Source organism: Etheostoma spectabile, chromosome 8, assembly GCF_008692095.1.
Source record: "Etheostoma spectabile isolate EspeVRDwgs_2016 chromosome 8, UIUC_Espe_1.0, whole genome shotgun sequence".
NCBI classification, from domain to species: domain Eukaryota; kingdom Metazoa; phylum Chordata; class Actinopteri; order Perciformes; family Percidae; genus Etheostoma; species Etheostoma spectabile.
Genome location: NC_045740.1, coordinates 33,755,463 through 33,760,823, shown reverse-complemented (window position 1 = coordinate 33,760,823; position 5,361 = coordinate 33,755,463). Strand labels below are relative to the sequence as shown.

The 5,361-nt window shown below is 38.9% G+C and overlaps 1 protein-coding gene and 1 long non-coding RNA gene across 2 annotated transcripts in view; one reads left to right on the top strand and one right to left on the bottom strand.

The window, feature by feature from the left end:
- LOC116694609 (uncharacterized) overlaps nt 1–5,361 on the top strand; it is a 7,634-nt gene that overhangs the window by 2,104 nt on the left and 169 nt on the right. The window lies entirely within an intron of this gene.
- ripor1 (RHO family interacting cell polarization regulator 1) overlaps nt 1,900–5,361 on the bottom strand; it is a gene marked incomplete in the record, with an annotated part of 32,518 nt that continues 29,056 nt past the window's right edge. The window contains 1 exon segment of the mRNA XM_032524297.1: nt 1,900–5,327.

Here is a 5,361-nt window from a genome sequence, read left to right as displayed (position 1 = left end):
CACACAGTTCTTTTTTACTGTGGTAAAGAACTAAACATCCAAATTTAACATAACATACTCCTTACTTCTGTCAGCTGCAAATAACATCTGCATGTCAGTTCTTTTCAGGGACAACAGAACATCAGGAAGTCATTGCCTTCAATAAATATGTATCTAGGATGCACACAAGATTATAGAACTAGGGAAGATAATCTGATGTGAGATTAATCCCTGAATACTAAATTCAGAGATTAATATCAATCTATTTCTTTCAATAATATAAGGATTCTAACTTCAAATTTAGAAGTTCATTTTTCCTCATAACATTTTTTTTTTTAAGTCACGGCCCTAATCTTCCGTAAAGATGGTTACATCTTCACACGCACAGCTACTACCCTTTCGTTTCTCAACACAGCGTTGCTAAGAACATGTGAGTCTAAGGGAAGTAAACCGGGTTGGCACATTGTATGTTACTGAACCCTCCTGCTTCAAGACAAAAGACGTGTCCCATTTGCACACGCTACACTAATTCTTACGCCTATTTTGAGTATTTGGATCGAAGTCCGATAACTAATTAGAAAGTGATGTACAGTTAAAACTGTCAGCGTCTGGCTTGCTTGTTATGATTTGGTGTGATGTTGATGGACACTGCTTGATTTTGACCCGATGATGGCACTAGGGGAAATATCAGTCTCAGGATCAGTTATGACAATTTATCCTGAGGGGGACATACATGTCTGAGCCAAATTTTACAGATCCATCAGTTGTTAGTTGAGATATTTCAAGTGGTGGACTAACTAACCAACATTGTCATCACTCGAGCCCCACTACTAGTGTGGCTAAGAGTCACATATCATTTCCCTTTCTGAACAAATGTTTTTTTTTCACGGCTCCAACATTAATACATGTTTACATCATAGTATTAGTATACAGTATGAGACTGGGTCACATCTATATGCCATCATCAGTCATTGGGCTAAAAGATGATGCTCCAGTAATGGTGCTCAGGACATGAAACAGGCTGAGGGGCAACATCACTGTCAGCAGAGTCACTATGGAGCAAATGACACAAGATTCCAATAAACAGGAACAAGTGAAGTCATTGGGGCCGGACATGTTGGCATTTTACGCCGACATTAGTCAATCTCAGTGTGCAGAACTTGCTGGACTACAGTTAACTATTGAAATACTGCCACTTGTTAAAGCGTGATACCTGTGGGTTTTCTTTTTTACCCATTCACACATGCTTGACTTCATGCTGGCAATTTCCCCAAGCTTGTAGTCTAGTACTTTGCTTTTTTGAATGTGTGTACAGTATCACTATCAAGTCACACAGAGCTGATGCTTGAGTTTGGTAATCCATCACAGTGAATGTCAGAAATACTGAATTACCATGATTTAATAAAGATTTATGAGGTCAATCACTACAAAATAAGGTCTTCAGTGTTTTTCTTTGGTGAGTGCTATGGGTCTACTTTGAAAAATGGTCAGCAGCATTGTAATGGTTTAGCATGTTATTTGTAGTAAATGACATAAATATGGCACAAACACTCTGGTAAGGCCCTTTAATATTTCATAGTTTAATGTCTGTGCCCAATTTACTTGACATGTAATCCAGTTCATTTATAATTATCTATATTCAAATGTTTTGGGATGCCAATACTAACAACAGAGACAAATGGATAAGAAGATTTGTATTCTAACAGAAGAGATCTTTAGTTTGAGTTTGTAATTGTAACTATGATCGGTGTGAATTTAAAGGAAAGAACCCTAGAACTGGATAGACCCCTCTATAGCTCTAACCGGGGACCTGTCTTTGCCCTCTCATAAGACCAAGTCCTCCACAGCAGTCTGTGACCGTAACACAAATATTCAGTGACTCCAAGCACAATGCCACCCATTTCCAGCAGATAGGTACAGTAAGTGCCACAGAAAGTCATTTAATTAATCAACTCATCAAACTGATTGGTTGAATGATTTGAATGAAAATAAACTGTCATTAAAACAGTAAAAATAAATGCAATCTTATAAAACAAAGTATACATTTACAAAAGAAGAATCTAAGATATAAACAATTTACAATCACAGAATACTGAATTCCAGTGGCATTAAGTCATATGCATTTCCATAAAGAATATATTGTAAAGAGTAATGGCACTGAATTGCTTAAACCATTCTCTATGCAGAAGCAGCTTGACACGTTTTCTACAGTCAACCTTTCATACAGAACTACAGTGTGAGCTAAGCGTTGCCTAAACATTGACAGAATTAAACATAAAGGCCTGTGAGACAGAGATTGAAAAGCTTTCATGTTTATCTATTGAATTGGAAGACGTTTCACAGTTGATAAGCCAGCAGTAGCAGTGATGCAGTTCCGTTTGGACTGACGAACCTCCAGTATTCGTCCCTGCTTCAGCCACAACACGGCATCCTGATGACACGGTGAAGCCTGCTCACACATCATACGTGGCTTTATAATTCAATTGGCTACAAGGACCACAGCTCCAATAACAGATCCAGGAAGAATGTAAAAGAACATGTAGAGCATGTCTTTCCCCTTCACATCAACGAATACAATCCAATAAAAATCTCATTAATGCGGTTGCTTCCCAGGGTGTGGCTCAGTCCTGTGACGTACAAGACTCCACGACTACGTTTACATGCACATAATATTCCGGTTTTTGCATTTATGCTGCAAAGGCAATATTCCGATTAAGCTGTTTACGTGGCTAATGAAAGTGAACATTGCACTAATATTCCCATTTACATGCAGCTGTGCGAAACAGGATTTTCAAACCATGCAAACACAGCCTCCCTCTTTCATCCCTTCCTGAAAACACAGTCGTTGCCATGTTTTTGCATATCCCAAAAAACGTTGCTACCCAAGTCTTTCATAATGTTTTTAAGAAACTGTGTTTCTCCTACTGACCAGATATGTTGGCTTTTTCTTTTGGCCATGCATCTCTACCGCAGCCCTGCAGACTGTTGGCTGCTTGGTGTGGGTTCAACGACCATAGCAACGCACAGAGCTGTGAACAGCCATGAGCCGTAAACAGGCAGGAGGCCGTAAACTGTCGCACACCTAAAAAACACCCTGAGTGAGACAAGATTTGATATGTGTTGTATAGATGTCCAATGAATGCTTCTAAATTCTGAAAAATACCTGCGTATCCCATAAAAGGACTCATTGGGAATATCCAAACAGAATATACGGTTTCCATGACCTGTTCTATCCAGAATATTTTCATATTTGGAATAATAGTGGAATATTTTAGTGTGCATGTAAACGTACTTAATGTCAACCTCTTAATTTAAGAATTTATGCCTACTGTCATGCCACATGCATGAAGTTTATCTCTTCCTTTAGCTCTTTGCTTCCAAACTGACAACCTGTTAATCCCGCCCGCCCCGCGCAGTGATTGGCCAGGTGTGTTTGGACGTTTCTGTCGAGCTCTCCTTTTTCATTCTTCACACAACTGTCACTTTTTGTGTTAACAAACAAGTGTAACACCATGAATGCCTTTGAGAGTCTGAAAGTGTGCAACGTTATCCCTAAACAACAGTACGAAAGATATTGAATGGGCACGGGTTCAGTTTTTGTCTCCGTCTTTGGTTTAACTGGGACTCGGCCTTGACTCAGCTACAAAACCACTTGGGCTCATACTAGTCTCAACTTATCTTGACTACCACCTTGGTGCAGGAAACCACAGTCATCTGGACTCGCATGAATAGAGCCAATGGCTATAGTAAAGGCAGAATTGTATGAGAAAATGTGTAGTTTACAGGCATGTGTCCATCTGGAGGACTGATTAGTCTAAACTAGAGACAGCAGTATCAAGAAAAGAAGTTTGATGTAATGGTAGGGAAAGCATTATACTGTGGAATTGGCTATTTACTCTATGTATGCCTACTGGTTCACCATGTAACCAGTCCAAACCACAGAGAGTCAAAGTAATAAAACATATCAAAAACACAAGATACTCAACATTTTGGGCACTTTGTGGGATATGAACATATGAATTATCTAACAAAGTGACATTAAATAGCTTTCTAGACGTTTGCTAAATTACTTCAAAGCAACGGACTTGCGTCTGGGCCGTGGAGGAGCGACTGCGATGGCAAGGAGCTTGTCCAGTTATTAGACTTCAATATGACTCAGGGCCAACATGTTCCTTCAAGTCTTGCTTGCCTCTTCTTGCCTCAGTGTCCATTTCCTACTTCTACTCCTCCTTTTATCCATCCATCCATCCATTCAAGCCTGCTGACATTGTACATTCTGCCCGGCATCTTTACAGTCCGACTGAGTAGTAAGCACAGGATGAGGAAACATACACTGGTGTGTTTGTAGCTTACTGACTGGAAATGTTTGCCCAGTGTTAAGTAGAGTTTCTTTCCTTAAAGGTTAATTACTTCTTTTTTTTCAACCTGTACCCTATATATGTTTTTGTGTCTAAGTGACTGATGTGAACAACAATCTGTAACATCGGTCCAGTATAAAGCGAGATTGCTGCAGTCAGCAGCGGTGAAACAAGCTACAGTGGAAGTTAATAGGGCAACTGTATTAGCTTGTATTTATCTTCACAATAGTGTTCGTTTTTGCCACTGACAGACTCAGGGTTTGACAACATTATGGAAAGGATTTCTAAGGAGGCCGACCTTTCTGTTAAAGAGTAAGATCTTTTTTTTTTTTTTAAACAAAAAAACATCTGCGAAATTGCGTTCGCTAAATCGACCAGACTCCATGTAAATAAACAGTGATTTTAGCATTGTAAAATACAATTCATTCAAAGTCGACAGAAACAAAATAAATCGATGAAAAGCCGTTTTTCCGCTTTTCCAACCATCACAACTCTAGTTTTGGGTGAAATAATCACATAGTTTACCAATTTACATTTGAAAATATGTTGGCTCTATTCACGCTAAAAGTATTGTTTTTTTTAAATGGAGTCTGGTGGGTTTAGCGCTAGCGACCTCAGAGCTGTTTCAGGTTAAACCGAAAGGTCTTTAAGAGGTTTTAAAGGTCTATCTCTGTAGAGATCCTTTCCATAATATTGTCAGACACTTAAAATAATAATCTAAGCATTTGAGTATAATTCACACTTAATACTGGACCAGTTTCAAAGATTGTTGTTCCCGTCAGTCAGTTAGGTACACACTAGGAAAATAAGGTCCAGGTTGAAAAAAAACTAAATTACCCTTTAATGTGAGCATTATTGCAACCTCTCTGACAGTGTATACTGTATACCAAGCACTATATTTGTCTTTGTATGTTTTAGTGGCAATAGAAGAAACAACCTGCTGTATATTCTCACATTCATATTGTGTTGTTCTGGTTTTGTTCCTACGCCGTGTGTGTGTGTGTGTGTGTGTGTGTGTGTGTGT